Source organism: Grammomys surdaster, unplaced genomic scaffold, assembly GCF_004785775.1.
Source record: "Grammomys surdaster isolate TR1022 unplaced genomic scaffold, NIH_TR_1.0 125996, whole genome shotgun sequence".
NCBI lineage: Eukaryota > Metazoa > Chordata > Mammalia > Rodentia > Muridae > Grammomys > Grammomys surdaster.
Genome location: NW_021620812.1, coordinates 5,471,438 through 5,489,553, shown reverse-complemented (window position 1 = coordinate 5,489,553; position 18,116 = coordinate 5,471,438).

Sequence of the window (18,116 nt, the reverse complement as noted above, 5' to 3'; positions counted from 1 at the left end):
GGATCCCATCTTTATATTTTTCAAGGGTGGCGTGCAAGTGTCTAGAGTTTAATGATGTTTACATGTCTTTGATTTCTGGTATTAGATACATATTGAAACTGAGACTTATGGGTAGTGGTGACTGAGTTTGTGAAACACAACAACTTCATGCTATTGTCAGAACAGCCTTCAAGTTTAGCTGACAATTATACAGAGACACCTATGGTGTCAAATTGGAAGTGTCATATCTGTTTTGACCACTACTAAATAATGTTTCTTATAATTTCATACTGAACTGTGGTGTGTTTTCACTTATAATAAAGGACTAGCTAAAGATATTGGCTTATTGATTTTTAATTTAAAATCTTTTGAGAAGGGCATTAAATATGTGATTAAATATAATAAAAATTAACTTTTTATAATTATAGAATTATAGAAAGATGTGACAAACATATGCATGCTTACCTCTACATGTATGTTCATCTCCTCTGTCTCTGTCTCTCTAGCTACAATGGCATCTTCCAAAGGGTTTTTAATTTTCTATTCCAACTGGAAATCTTAAGCCTTACTTGTAAAGCACATGAATATGTGTATTAATTTATGAGTTTCTCACTGTGAAAAGACACTATGACAAAGGCAATTCTTATAAAGAAAAACACTTAATTGGGACTGGTTTACAGTTTCAGAGGTTTAGTGCATTATCATCACGGCAGAAAGAATGGCAGAGCCCAGGCAGACATGGTACTGGAGTTGTCAAGAGTTCTACATCTTGATCTGCAGGTAGTAGAAGGCAACTGTGCCATGCTGAGTGGTTCCTTAGGCATAGAAAACTTCAAAGCCTACCTCACAGGGACACACTTCTTTCAACAATACTACACCTACTTCAACAAAGTCACACCTCCTAAGAGTGCTCCTCCCTATTGGCCAAACATTCAAACATGAGTCTATAGGGGTTATTCCTAATCAAACTACCACATTATGTGTCTTTACATTCATATGGATATCAGCTTCCCTAAGTGATGTGAACTGATTTTTTACTGGCATCATGTCTTGATTCTATTTCTTGTTTTATGTTTGTTTACCCTCCAATAAAATGTATACATAGAATCATTGCATTCAGGATGTTTGAGTCATAATGATTTAGTCTTTCTAAGCAATGTCCATTTTAAGTCATTTAAATTTATCTTAGAAAGCACTCCAAGCCATCAGTCTGGACATAATTGTTTACCACATTTGGTTTTCTTGCTTAATTGTAGGCTGGAGACTGAAGCTGGGCTTATCAGGCAGACGCTCTGGTGTGAGATAAACTCTCAGACCTCTATTTACTGTTCAGCCTGTGGCAGGATCCTTTTTGGTTTATGCAAGCTCGGCTTGAACTAAGATTTTATCCCAGGCTAACCTGATGATTGTAAGCCTCCTGCATCAGCTTCCAGAATGCTAGGATCACAAGTCTGTGCCATTTAGGTCTGACTTTCATTGACTTATCTTTTAAAAGTTGTAGCTTAGGCAAATGCTATTAAAAAGTAAATGTATGCATCCCATCCTGAAAGCATTTATTTACTGATTCCTGTCTGGAAATGCCTTTGTTCTTCTGCAACTACTTTCCCCTTTCATTGCAGAGTAAGGAGCACCACACTTCTTTTTCTGAGGGGATGGGTTTGGCAGCATGTCTGCATAAAGGAAGGTTTTCTAGTCTCATGGATATTCTCCACCTTTAGTGCACATGCAGGCAGCACTCTGCTGATCACAAGATAATGTGAATTGACACTTGAACAGGAGTCAAGGTGTAGCCTGGGTGAGTGCAGTAGCAGAGAGTGACAGACTGAAAGCCTATGTTCTCAACAAAAGGGCTCATGTTTTCCTTCCATTTTCTGCTAAACAACAAAATGGATGTACACAGGATTGCACTGAAGCACTGTGGGTATTCATATGGACATTTAATTTAGCTGTTGGATGTTTCTTTTTTAATTGTTTTAACTTTAGCACACAAAGGACTAGATTTCATTCTTACCCTTTAATATTTATGAACCATTTTCCATTGATCAATTTTAACCAGTCCATTACTTTAGCACACACCTTATCCCTGCACTTACTGGTTTACTTCCTCTAAACCAACAGTGGTTCATTACTTACATATCACACACAAGCAAGCAAACACACATGCACATACAAATACACATACACATATGCAAGCACATATACACACTTGCATGGAAATAAACCACATGCACACATATACACATGCATATACACATACACACTCCTACATACTCACACAAATACACACACAAATTGCATAGACACACACACACAAACACACACATGTACACACACTTGTACACACACAGACAAACACACCACACACATACATACAGGCATGCAAACTTATCTCAGGTGGGCTTCTTCATATGAATTAAAGTGTGATATTTTAGGAGATTGTTGCCATTTTGTCTATTGTCCCCTTTCCTCACTCCTTAGTTCACATCCTCATCTCTACTCTCCTCATGTGTTTCAGTGTGTTTATGTCATAAATAGACATTTTATAATAAATCTGGATTTCACATATTAGAGAAGAAATGAAATATTTGTGTTTATAAGCTTGGTGATTTTATTTAACATGCTTATCTCTGCTTCCGTCTATTGTTCTGCAAATGAGATAGTAATACGTCAGCCAACTCTTTAGACAACCATTCGTGACTCTTATTTGATTTAATCAGATGGCCACTTAGATGTTTCAATATGATTCCATTACTCTCACTGCATCTTCAAAGAGGCATTCTTCTACAAAGCACAGCATCATCTTCTAATTTATTCTTCTTACTTATTGGTCAATTCCTATATGTATAATCTGATTATTTTACGATGTTTTTTAAATGATGTAAACTCACTTGTTATTATGAATTAAAATTCTCCATTTTCCCTGTGTGGCTAAGGTCAACAGTTTTGATCCCTGTTACTATGTCAGTTACTCTCCCCACCACACAACACACACACACAGACACACAGACACACACACACACACACACACACACACACACTAATCTCTACAGTACTGGGGACAAGATGTCCCCAGGAAATTACTCTGTTCAAATTTGAAGGGTTTTGAAATAAATAATACAACAATAAAAAACCTTTAAATTTAACTTAATCTTGAAGATTTCTTTTACTTCCATTTTCTTTCCAGTTAATTTTCCAGTGGGCGTATGTAGGTATATCACCACATTTGTGACATGATTTCCTGTAATATAGTAATGGGCTAGTTCATAGTGGAACTTTTATTTTTATTGCCTTGATTGTTTTATTTTATGCCTGTGTTCACTTTTTCCTACATAATGGTTTTGTGATTGCTTTTTAAATTTTTGAAACAAAAGACTTACATTTTGGAAAGAAATGCAAAATATAATCATTGTAATTTCAGAAGAGATTATAAAAAGAACTTAAATGTGTTACAAAGTAATTATCTTCAGCATGCTATGTTCATGTTAGCACTGACTATAATAACATCAAATGTTCGTTTTAAAATATTGAATAGGATGTTTTTTATCTATAGGTGTTTATGAATTTTTATAGTTATTTCTTGTTCCATAAGCTGTGTGACACTAACATATGTGTTCCAGAATCTATGTGTATGCAGGTATATGTTCATATACATTATAGAGACTCTGCTTTTTATTTCAGGTTTTCTTGGTCATATTTTGTATTACTGTTTGACTATGGTTAACTAAATTCATACAATGTGTATGTGCTTCATTCACCCATGAAATTATAAAGTTCATGCATTATTATTATTGTTCTTGTTCACGTGCAAAACTATCACTCCAATGGCTTATTCACAGTCCTCAGGTGTCTTACTATTACTTACTGCAAGAGAATCTATACACTCAAGATCCAGAAAATTATTTTTTTAAATGAAGATAATGTTTCAAAATTATTTGAAGTAGTTTGCTTCTCGATAGTGAAATACATGATTATTGTTTATGGTCACTACTTTCATATGAAAAAACAATCAAAGTACCAAAGAATAAACACGATGACAAAGATTTATGGACTGTCACTACAGAAAATCAAATGTACAAAGAAATTCACAATGGAAAATAAAACTGAAGAGAGGGAATATTAACAGCCCTGATTTTCCTCCCAGAATACCCTAGAATTTCCCATTTTGCCCCATGAATTTCAGAAGCCTACCCTTCACAAATTCATGTTATTTGGGAGAAGGAGAGTGAATACCAACCAGGAGAGCCTGCTGCTACCATTCTGACTGTTTTTCAGTTAACACAATAAAATTGAAACATCTTATCAAAACAAATGTTCTAACCCTGACAGACCAAGTTTCTCAGTAGAGACACCGTAGAGGAAACTTCAGAAGAAAACAGAACACTAAACCACATTAAGATTTTTTAGATAATAACATAATCTACAAAATAAAACATAAGATAAGTTTTCATCAAAGCAACTCGCTTAAAACATTTATAAAAAACTTTAATATCATTGGTATTAAAAATAAGATTATAAAAGAAAACAGCTAAATGACCTTAGAGAATGATAACTTTTATCCAGGAATGGTTAACTTTACTACTAGTAAATGCAATTATGATCCCTAACAACTCATTATAGATATTTATATACAATTTATGCACAATGCAACAAACTAATAGATTAAAAAACTCAGTTAGTTTATTACTCAGTTATCATTTATGGATACTTACAATGTATTAGCCAACAAATTAGATGATTTACATAAACTAATACATTATATCCAAGCACCAATTTTATTATGTGACCATAAAGCTTCTTATTTTGAAGAAAAAAGGATGTCTAGAATTTCTCAGGTCTTCAAGAATAACTGCAAATCTGTTTCATTTCCCATCTTTCCAAAAATCATTCTAACCAGAATTTTTACAAGCATTCACTGTCCTACCTACCTAATGAGATGAATACTTTTAAATGATATTATAACATACTAGCTAGTTCAATAAAATAAATACCTCCATTAACTGCTAGATTAATTATGAGGTGATATACTTTTAGAAATACTTATCAAATCCAATAAAACATTACAGAATAATAAAACATTTTTCACCCAACATTTCATCTTCTAAAAGTACCCAAAGATGTACTTTGATGCTCATGAAGATTTAGACAAAGTAGACATCTCATTGTAAAGAGAGCACAATTTTCAACATACAAAGAGCAGATGGTAAAGAGCTTAGCAGGAGGGGATATAAAAACAAGTTGTCAAATGTCTTGAGAAGAAAGTGCATTCTTGGATTGTTATTCTCTTCAACTTTATGAGATTTAGGCTAAAGCTAGGAGATGTACCTCTGGGATATTCTGCAAGAGACTTTCCAGGGAGGATTTACTGAGAAGGGGAAGACCTGCCTTTAAAGTAAGGTGTGTCTTTTGATGGACACGGTTGATATAAATATCATGAAGGGCATCTGTGGAAAGAAGTGGAAGGGTAAACTGAAGGTGCCTGAGTTGAAGATCTTGCTGCTCCCATTTATAGAGTGGTGGAAATAGAAATGGGACTTTAGATAGAAATATGATGTTGTGGTGGATGGCAACATTTTCCTACTGAATTGCTTTACGATGTGTTTCTAGTTCATAACTTCTGTATTTGTATCATATTTTCACTTTTATGTGTTAAAATACATACAGACCTATTGACATAAAATAGCCCAAATATTATAAGTAACTTTCAGTTTAGTACTAGTGTGATGGTTATTTTAATAATCTTGTGGTGCTTGTCTGTATGTTTTCTGAAATATTATGGTAAATATAATAAGACTTTGCATTAAAATGAAATTACATGCTCCCTGGATAAATGGTATTGGCAAGGATCTGACCATACGTAGCAAGAGGATAAGAGTCTCACAACAGCTACATAGGACATCCTAGCTCTATATTAAAATAAAAATCTTTTCTCACCATGCCATAGATAGTTTTACTCTTTTTCAAAAACATTTTTAGTATGTATTGTTAGATATTATTCTATAAATTTTCAGATATACAATGACAAAAATAATAAATGATTATAGCCTCCAGCCTGTAACTCAGCAATAACAGGAGGAGGCAAGATGAATAATTAGGAGTTACATGACACTCTGCCTCAATACTAACTAAACAAACCAATAAACTTAAAAAGAAAATAATCATTTATTATAAATACTATCAGTATAGTTATGCATGTTTTATTAATATTGTTATTTTGACTTAAGGTCTTATTGTATATTCCTGTCTCTCTTGAACTCCTAATCCACCTGTGTTAGTCACCCGGGTATCAACCCACCCTTGTACCTCAAGTCACTACAGGACTAAGCACATCTTCTTCCACTGAGGCCAGACAAGACAGTCCATTTAGGGGAAAAGGATTCACAGGCAGACAACACAGTCAGGGTTATCCCTTGCTCCAATTGTTGGAGGATCCACATGAAAACCAAAAAATATATACAAACTGGTCTGAATTGCCTGGCACATATATAGCAAATGACTGCCTTGTGTGGCCTCAGTGACAGTGGATGTGTCTAACCCCATAGAGACTTGATGACCCAGGGAAGAGGGATGCCTGGCTGTGATACTCTCTCAGAGGGGAGTGGTAGGGGTATGGAGGAAGAACTGTATGAGGAGGGACTGGGAGGGGGAACATTTTGGGTGTAAATAAAGAAAATAATTAATTATAAAAAGGCAAAATCAATCATTTTATCATTAAGTTGCTTTGGACCATGGTGTTTTATCACAACAACAGAAAAGTAGCTAATAAATTCTTGTCTTTGCTTGTTGCTGTATTATTATTATTACTATTATTTTATGTTCCAGGGAGAAATCACGGTTATAGAAACTACCTACTCATATTAATGGAGTATGCCAAATAATTATTTGATGTGCTCACACAATTGTGATATTTAAACAGGGTTAAACATATTTCTATGGGGAAATATTTTGAATCCTTCTGAAACGCATTGCACATAATTATCACATGCTGCCATAGCAGACTGTCTTACATCTGCTCTTTAGTGTCTATCGGTCAAACTTAAGCAGATCCATCTTCCTACCTACCTTCCTTACTCTCTGGTAACCTCCAGGCTACTCTTGATTTCTATGTGATCAACATTTTTTAGAGTCCACATATAAATGACATATTTCTATGCCAGACTTATTTCACTTTACATAATAATGGGCCCCGATTCTACACAACTGAGCTGTTATCTACAGGTCGACGCTATCAAGGTGTCACTGGTGATGCAATTTTGATTTTTACATAGCTCAGTAACATTCCACTCTCTATAAGTATTGAGGCTTTTTATCAATCAACAGATGACATTTAGGCTGTTCATATCTCTTAACCATTGTGAGCAGTACTGCAGCAAACAGAAGAATCAAGATGCTTCTTCAGCTGATGGGATGCATGTTCTTTCAAAATGCACCATTCCTATAGCTGCTGGTTCCTCTGTTACTCCTATAACTACCAAAGTGTTTACATCAGTTCCACTGACTTGACATTTGTACCAATGATGTCCCAAAGTTCTTTTTCCCATACCCTCTCCATGCAAACTATCATGTCTTTTTACATTCAGCATTTAGCTGTCTTTAGTATAAAGACGGTTAATATCTCATCATGATTTTGAGTTGCTCTACCAGGCTCCATTGATTGTTCACCCCTCTGTAACTTGTCTATTACCTTCATCTTAGACTAGGAAGCAGATGAAGAAGGATAAATGGATACAGCATCCCACTTACCATGAGAACAATATTAGAGCACAGAAAACATTAACTGTACAGCTCAAAGTGAGTGTTCCACACTTAATCATTGCTTCTCTGTAAGTAACTAGATGGGATAACTTCATTTAAAAGCATGGAGACTGCCTTGTAAAATTATCCATATGGTCTATGACAGGAAGTGAATTTACCATGAGCTAGCAGGCAATGAGATTAGGGATTGCTTCTGGATGGCTTTCAAAGCTTATTCTTACCAATATTCTACATTGCACTCATGCTGGTTTCTCTGAAAGTTGAAATTATCTTGTAATTAGTCCTGCTTCAGCTTACAGGCCTCATGAACACAGGGGAACTTCTGACTTCCTCTTGAACCTAATTGTCACTATTGTGAAATGGGATGACATTAGCTTATTAAGAAAAAACTTTGTGCCACAAATCTTCAATTACATTTTTTCTTTGGTTAGTGGACTGTTACATATTGCCAGCAGAGAGTATGAGAAAGGTTAGAGGCTGCCAGTGGAGAGCAAAGAAGAAATAATTCCAAAAGCTCAGGACATATATGGCCAGCCAGGAAGAAAGATGTCTCAAAAGCACCACAAAACAGGTAGACCATATCAGTTAGTTGGAAAATTTGTTAGGTGAGAGTGCTGTCACTCAGCTGGTTTGTGCAAATAATCATTTGACCAAAAGAGGCACTTCTAGGCACCAAAGCACAGCCACCTAGACAGGAACCATAGGATAGCTACTGTCCTGAATCAGAAGAGTGTTCAACTGGGAGAATGGCAGCTCTAATTGCTAGGAACCCTGAGGCAAGCTGTCTTCTGCAATACAAATTAGCCAGCGTTGGGCAGAGAAAAATTCTGTGTGGATTGGATGAGCCATCTGTATTATCCCACCAATGCCAGGAAGCATGCAAATCAGCAACTGACATCAGAGAAAGGAAATGAGACCTTAGACCTTCCTTCTTTTCTAGATCACTTTCAGTGGGACAGTATCTGGTTGACAGGTCAGCCAAAACAAGTCAAGTAAGTGGATCTCAGTCACTTATCCCTAAGTCCCCAAGTATCCTTAGGGCTGGCATTGCATTCAATTGTCTTCAGGGAGGCAAAGAAATATGTTTGTTCTGCATAAAATTAAAGTTACTCAGTATTTTCCCTTGCCTGGTGGTTATGTGCATGGAGAATAGGCATTTTTTTTCTTCTAAATATGATGCAAATTACAGGATTTTACCCACATTGTTGACACTTGGACTTTAGCCCTCAAAGCTCAAGTAAGAGCCAGTGGAGGTACTCAGAGAATAAAAGTGCTTATATTTCAGGAGATGAAAAAAATCTGAAATGGGTTTCATTTAAAATTTCATTACATTTATTTGTGTGTGTGCATGTGTGTGTGTGTGTGTATGTGTGTGTATGTCTATGTGCACATACATGCCTGTGTTTGTTCACATATGAATGCATACCAAGGTATACATGTGGAAGTCATAGATCAATATAAAGAACTTGCTTCTCTCTTTCCAGCATGTGGGGCTGTGGATAAAACTTAGGTCATTAGACTTGACAGCAAACACTTTTACTCTCTGAGCACCTTCACTGGCACTGACATAAGCTTTGTGGGCTAAAGTACACATGTCAACAATATTCTGTACCTACTGGAGACTGTTGATAAAGATGAATTGTTGCATTTTTCTAGCTGTTGGATGGCAACTCTGCTTTTCACAGAGCTCTCTTTCTCCAATTTTGATAGACACCACCCCAAACTGGTCTTCTGTGATATTTTTTAAAATGTGATTTGTTTATTAACTTTATATACCAATATTACTCTCTCTCCTCCCAATACTCCTTCATGAAGACCCGCCTATTCCAACATCTTCTTCTCCACTGAGAAAGGGGAGTCCCTTTCTTGGTATCACTACCCTCTACCCTCCTATGTCACACATCAAGTCACTGCAGGACTAGGCATATCCTCTCTCACTGAAGCCAAGGTGGCCCAGGTAGGAAAACAGAATCCTCAGTGAGGCAAAGAATTTAGGGACAGCCTCTATCCCAGTTGATGGGGGACATACCAAGGTGCATATCTGCTACATATCTGTGGGGGCCTGGGTCCAGCCCAGGTATGTTCTTTGATTAGTGAGTCAGTCTCCGGGAGCCCTCAAGGATCTGTGTTAGTTGACTCTGTTGTTCTCCCTTGTCTTTTTGGGGTCTCTCAATCATTCAGAAAGGGAAATAAAGTAAATATTGGTAGTGGATGGATGGAAAGAACTAGGTGGGAGAGGGGTTAGAGAGGGGAGCAGAAAGGGTGATCGAGTGTAGGGAAATCAGGGGACAGTGAACAGAAATCTGCTGGGGGGTTTGCATTGGGAAGCAATCTCCAGGAAGTTCCAGAGAACTGAGACAGGGGAGGCCTCAGGGTATCTGTGGGAGGAATTCTAGTTGAGACTTCTAGCAGCAGGGGATAGAGATCCTGAAGTGACCACCTCCTGTAGCAAGGCAGAACTCCTAGTGGAAGGATAAGGACAGCAACCCACTCACAAAGCCTTCTACCCAAAATGTGTCATTCCTACAAGATATGTAGGGACAAAGATAGAGAAAAATCTAACAGAATGGCTAACCAACTGAGACCCATCCCATGGGCAAGAACCAATCCACAAAAGTATTAATGATACTCTCATATACTTTCAGAGTGGAGCCTAGCATAACTTTCCTCTGAGAAGCTTCACATAGCAGCTGACAGAAACAGATGCAGAATCCCACAGCCACTGTGTATCTAGATGGATGGAGTGTGAGGAGCTTTGTCTAAGTGGGTATTCTATAGCCACTCCTCAAATAATTACCCTCATGATTGCCCTCAAACTGTCTTTGGATAACACTGGTGCCATATGCAATGCACACAAAATCATGATTGTTATAGATCACCGAATAGTAGAAGTTGGGAGGTGAATGTACCTGAGGACAGAAGAGGACAGCAACTTCTTCATCTGCTCCAGTTTTGTGTTAATGCCCTCATGTCTATGAAATAGAGATGGACTGATGAACTTCAATTTCAAGGACTTTAGAAATGCAGGAAATTTTTAAAAATAGCAGATTCACAATTCATGCAGGAATACTGTATGCAAACTACACATAGACTCCCTTTGTGTATGGAAGGAATCTACCAAACTTTTGTAAACTAGGTCTTCTAGTTTTGTAACTGAGTCAATGTATAACAACTGACGCTCTTCAACTTGTGTGTTTTAAGGAGGATAATGTTGGGTACTGGATGAAGTGAAGTCCTTGAGAATGACCTTGAACTTTTGAGCCTTTCAATGCTCATTTGTGAGAACAGCATCCATCTACAGCCAAACCCGGCATACAGTTAAATATTTAGGATATTATTTAGTTCTATTCTGCAGGTATTCACTAAGGGAATAATCTTGAACCAGACTGAGGTCACGGGAGGCTGACATGAGAGCTCATTTCCTCACTCTTGAGTTCAAGTCCCTCCATATACCTGTCAGTTTCCAGAGTCCATTATAACTCATCACATTTTCCTGTATTCACTTTGAGCCAATGTCCCAGAATGCCTCTCTTCAACTTTTCCCTGTCTATTAAATTCCATCTCATATTTCAGTTCTTAGCTCAAAGGCAAGTACTGGAAAATTTATCTCCATCCTCTGCAAGGATCCAGTACTTCCAGCCTAAGACTCACAGTTTTGCATGGTACCATGATTAATCACATTTATGCCCTGTCTCCAGAAGACAATTAGTTCATATAACCTGCTCCAAATAAGAAGTATCATTTAATGAACGGTGTTTTCCACATATTACAAAACCCTGAATATGTCTACTTTTAGAACAACTATGTAAACATTCTCACTTATAAGAATCACGTGACTGTTTTGCACAAACAGATTCTAGCACTTGAGAAGATAAATTAGGATTCAGATGGGCCCTAGAGATTCACATTGTGATGAAAATTAGAGGTATGCTTAGTCTGTGGTTGATGGTTCTAGATTATCCTTCCCATTATTTCATCTGGAAAAAAAGCAAGCCCAGTGATAGTCTGTGGGTGAGTTGAGTCATCTGCTAGAAGACAGCTCAGCAAAGACATTTTCCATAAACCTAGGTAAATTGAGTTTTATCCAGGACTTACAATGTAGGAGGGAAGAAAATACTTTCAAGTTGGCCTCTGACCTCCATTTGTTCACCATGACATTTGAGTGCTCAGGCATGTACACGTGTACACATTAACATGTAAGTGTGAATTATTTATTACAAAAGAGACAGTCAGCTTCCTTTTGGTGAATGCTTTCTTGATGAAGGAGTAGTATGTGGTGACAACTTAACCTGATTCAAACTCCAGTCTTTAAGTCTCTAATGCTATTGGGGAAGTAGCATGGACACTAGATCTGAGAAATCATGTAATTTACCACAATTCATGCTTTCTGGCTTAGGTACTTAACCGTATTTATCTACATACATTCTTAAATGTCATACAATTGACACATAACTGTGTATATTTTTTTAGGGAAAAGATTGTAGAGGTAAAGATAAACATGCAGTCTATGCTTGCTGTGAAGGGTAATTGATATTAAATTACAGACATGGCATTAAGTCGGGGTTTCCCTTCCTAAGACTTTCAGAGCTGTAGTAAGAGATGGGGTGGACACAGGTTAATATATACAGTGATGACTTCCATGGTGACGTTTTCATTGGAGTACATCATCATCCTTTGATCTTGTTTCCCTGTAATTCCTCGTGCCTCTCACACTCTTCTACCCACTTGAGAATGCCCTTGAGCTCCCAATAAGTCCCTGACTTCGCTATAATGTCACATACACTCTAACACCCTTTCCTTTGTCCTGCTCCATGTCACTTTACAGACCCTTCCTCCCACCCATAGTTGCTTTATGTAGTTAACTCATGATGAAAGTCCCTGAAATTAAACATGTGTTTAGGCAGTGTCAATAACAATTGCTCTCTGCCCACAGGAGTATTTTCCTTGATAAAGTATATATCATTTGTTAATTCAAAATTTGACATAGCTACTACCACAATGATTCTTAACAGTATATTTGCAAACAAACTGCAGTGCTTCTGCCATGCCTTAGCAAACAGTTAATTCAACAGAATTCACCCTTCTGGGAGCTTCATCTTTCCTTGTTTTTCTTATTCTGCTTAAAAGAAATATGAAGCCATTGTGTCCTCATTTGACCCGACTCTTTCACAACAGCCAAGACATAACCTAAAAATAGCACCAAGACTCAGAAGAATATGGTCACTTGTCAAAACTCCTCCAGATGTCAGCATAATTGATCTGAAGCAACAAGCCTCTTTATATTGTATTATGACTATCAGTATGCAGGAGTGAAGCATGTATTTAGGTATTTATGAGTACATTCAAATGGAGGAGCAGGAATACAATGTGCCATAAGAATATTCTATACATGGGTCTTAAAAGCTTTACATACTTAAGATGAATAATCATGTGACCTATAAGTAATACAAAAGTGTGTGGAGTTTGATCAAGCTTTTTAATATTTTTAGAAGAGAAAGAAATTTAAAACAGAAGCAAAGCCTTTAAAATCAAGAAAGACTTCCATAAGGAATCAGCAACAAAAATGTAAAATGAAACCACAAAATATCAACAATTGAGGAAAAATTAAAGAAGGTAAATAGAAATATTTTATTGACCATTAATAATCCAAAGACAATAGAATACAAGAGCTCTCAGAGACTCTGAGGAAACTATAGAGTTCAATAGGAAGATGTAAGACATATGATATTTGAGACAATTCAGAAACTGGGTTGATAGAAGGCACTGGTAAGCAATAGACTGGATGCTAGGAAATGAAGAAAATCTCCTCTAGCCCTTATGGACCAAAGCAGTTTTGGAGTGCAAGTAACATGATGTAATTATGAATTGGGAAAGAGAAAGGCGGTATAATAGGTTTAATTTTGTTCTTGACAAGATAGAGTAAGCTCTTTCTATCTTGAGACAATAAAGATGAACACATCAAGGAAAACCAAACATTGAAAGCCAGTAATAGCAGCGCTAAGAGACAGCAAACATAAGGTTGTTCCTCAGGACCTCTACTCACTACCTGGTGTTAACATCTGGTTATCCATGATTTATAGAAAAGAAATTACTTCTGGAAATGCAAAAGTGGGAAGTTTACAGTAAGTATCCTGGACAGGACACAGAGATGCACATAGAAAGGACCACTAATGTCTTCATGGAAGTATTCTGAAGAGTTCATGTTAACATTGATAAGTCACATTAACATTGATAAGTGAAAAGAAAATCACATAAAAAAGAATAAAGCACAGTAGCCAAAGATCACATTTGGTTATAAAGTATCCTTCTGAACAGTAAGATTAGGAAAATCTCAGAGTAGCTTTGGATAGAGTATTCATAAAAGGCATGGGGGAAAGTTAGTAATAGTCTAAGAAATAGTTTAAGTCTAGTAAGTGTGTAAAGCAAAATGTAAGATGGTCAACTTGGCTTCGGCCCTTAGGATATATGCCCTTCACAATCCTGACTCTTTATGTTCATGCATAGGCTGCAAATTTAGTGGGTCCATAACTGTATTTAGATCTTGTTATATGTTGAAGGTGAATAGCATTTACAGTTAAGAAGTTCAAGCTGGCTGGTTTTGTATTTAATGAGAAGGTGATGGATGTGGAACCCTTAGCGATGGTTCTGCACCTCTCCAAGAATGAGTTTCACACTCTCTTTAGTGAAGTCATCGACCAACCAGAGAGAGAACTGAAGAGGGAAGAGGTGTAACCTGCAAAGGTTTCTACAAGTTTGGAATGAAATGTGACTTATAGACAATCAGAAAATTGGATTCCAATATTGCAGGCACTTAATAATGGCAACATCCACTTAACCTTGTTAAAAAAAAAAACTTGAACTACTGAAAATATAATGATATCCAAGCATGCTAGAGACCCACAAAAGAAGACATAGCAAAGCAATGCCTGGTTATCTCACACACAAAATCTTGGAGAAAACAAACTCATATAGAATTTTTAAATGATTAACATTGGAAAACTTTAATTCAGCAATAAATGACTAATATATGACTAAACCTTTAGGTTGCAAAATAAAAAGGCTAGGAAAAGGTAGGAAGTATGTCTTCCTACAGGAGTTATTGGACTGGATAAAATGGTCTAAAAGATTCCTATACAAATCACTTCTCTTGGTTGCCCTCTGGAACTGATGGTACAGCCATACTGTTGAAGGCACTATACATTTTCATACCAAAACTCAGAAAATCATGTTGGCATTGTCCTGGGAGCTTTTTTCCTTTTGGGTATCTTTCATAGTAATGAATGTGCTATCTCAACTTTTGGGTCAACAGTTTTATCTAGCTATGAAATCTGTAAAATATAGTAATGACTTATGTGGCAAGATGTGTCCATGAGTATTATAGTGCTATGATTGTGACTTACTGCTTTCTGATTGGATGTATGATTTTCAACACAGGCAGAATGTTTTGTCTGCTATTGTAATCTGGTGATGAATGTACTATCATTATCTTGCTAGATGGATATAGTATCAAATCATCTCATATATATATATATATATATATATATATATATATATATATATAGAGAGAGAGAGAGAGAGAGAGAGAGAGAGAGAAAGAGAGAGAGAGAGAGAGAGAGAAGATCCAACTCCTAAATGTGGCAAGTACAATATATAAGTTAAAGAATATACCAAACTGAGTTTAAGTACATCATACATTGCAAAAGAAAATAGAAGTGACTTTCACAAATATAAAACAAAGAACTAAACCAAAGTGAAAACAAACATGAAAAACAGTGTCTCTGTCCTACGGGTTAATTTCAAAGGGCCAAATATAATGCCCGAAAATATCAAATGAACAATAATTGACAAAATTGTTTATTCTAATAAACAATTTATTGAGAAATGTAAGTGTACAGATTGAATAATATTAACTTCTTTCACTTCAAATATGTGAGTGAAAACCATTCTCCGACTTGAATCCTTGAGACATACCCAAGATAAAAAGATTCATTTTAGAAATACAACTAAAACATCACCTCATATTATCATAAAATTGCCTAATATGACTGATTATAATTTTAAAAAAATCTAATGGCCTTTAATTTTAGTTTCCTTCCCCTATATTTCTTTCCTTATCCCTCTCTTTCCCCTACACTTGATCCTCTATTTCCAGCCTCCACCTTCATTCTTCCAAAAGTAACTATTCTAGGTCCCTTTCCAAGGGAGATAAATATGTTCTCCATAGTCTCTTGCTCTATAAATAGCTTCTGTAATTCTATGGATTATAGCATGTTTACCATTGTCTTAGCAGCTAATATCTACATTTAAGTGAATACAAATCATATTTATCTTTCTGGGTCTGGGTTAATTCACTCAAGTATGATCCTTAAAGACCATTTAAGGGATAGTATAAACACTTAATACAGTAGAAGCTTCTTCAGATATATACATATGTGAGAGGAATTTAAATGACATTGCCAAGTATTAAGTGAGACAGATCCCCAACAGTGCACCTCTTGTCACCACATGAAGCTTTCAGTATGGGGAGTAGGTTGAATCTAATTAAGTTGTTGTTCAAGGGATCCCAGGGTAATCACCAACAACCCAGGGTTTTGCCAAGATAGATTCTCCACAAAAAGATGCCAAGTCCCCATTGCTGAAGAGAATACCTACACAATTCACTGAACATGGAGAACTCAAGCTTGTGTCTACATAGAAGCTTAAACCCTATGTACTAGCATCTTTAGAACAGGAAGGTTCTCAGCATGCTACCAAAGTAGAACTAAAATACCAATCCAGCCAGAAAAATCTTTGTTCTACAATGTTTTCCTGCCTGCAAGACGTGTAATGGCAATGATGGCACAAAGTTCATGGGAGTAACCAATCATGACGTGATTTGACTTAAGACCCACTCCAAGATGGAACTAATATGCAACACTGCTTGAGTGACCAAGAACCTGAGACTAGATAGCCTAGGTGGAAAGTGCAAAACCAAATATACTATTCTACTAAAAGAATGTACCAAAAATGACTCTTAATGACATTCTGATATACTCATAGTTCAGTGCATTGCTCAGCAATCATCAGAGAAGATTTTGGCTTTGGTAGATGGAAACAACTAACAAGACATGCTGCCAGCCAAATGCAGTGAGTGAGAGACCTTGGGACACTCAAACTTAAACTAAATGTCTTCATTAAACACTCCACCTCAGGTCTCAAGAAAACTCACAAAAGTATATGTGGAAGACTTTGAGAATCACGGGAGCTGGAGGATATCAAAAAAAGAAGGTCCTCTAAATCAGCATGAGCAAAGCTCACTAGAACTCACAGAGATCAAGGCATCATGCACGTCGTCCGCACTGGTTTGCACCAGGCATAGTCCTAGAGCTGAAAGGAAAGGTAAATACATGGCACCATGTATAGTCCAGAAGCTATTTCCAGTTGATGACCAGTTGCAAATGAAGATTCAGTTTTCTCCAAGGGAGTTTCACTGGTGAAACAAACTACTCATATTGATAGGTTATTCTTAATATTTTATATTATCTTTAATTTTTATATTTTTATGTATCTTTTCTCCTTTTTTTACTTTATAGGTCTTTTGTACATATATTATAGCTTCCAGGTTAGTGCTTTTGTCAGATTTTTGAGAGGGCAAATAAGTGAGCTTCTGTATTTATATCTGCTTCTGATGGCATTTTTTACTCTTGTTTGGGTTTCTTATTCCAGTGTGTTGGGTTTTCTTATCATATATCTACATGTATAGATGACATAGATATCACTATATATCATCTTCCCACAAATATAGAGTTAGGGAGGAAAAACTGTAATCAGGATATCTTACATGAGAAAAAATATATTTTCAATAAAACAAAAATTCTGAAATATACACACACATACACACACAAAGAAAACATGAAAAATATTACAGAAACAGTTTTCTTCTCAAAATATGGTACAACAGTACATCAACGTTTTCAAAAGAGAAGAGTATGTCAGAATCCCTAAACATTTGTTCTAAAAACAAACTAATAATTGAGGCTTTTTTCATAGGTAGAAAAGCTGAAATAATTACTAGTAACTTTGAGTTATAGCATGCATCTAAGGAAACTGTTCAATGGATAAAGAAGAAAATAGAAAGAAATATCTGCATAAAGGCATAAGATCATGGAAACAGGAATGGAATGTTTAAATTGGTGACATATAGTCCTGTTTCCATTATGCTGCTTGTAAAAAAGATAATGGTAAGGAGAAGAAGTAGCATAGCATACTGAAGAGTTATTGTAAATGTGGACACAGACAGTCACAGAGAGGACGTAAGGAAAAATGAAGCATACCTTAATAAGCTAATTGTATTCTAAAGAGGATGCCCCTCGCCCAAGTAGTCTCACATATTTGAATACTTAGTC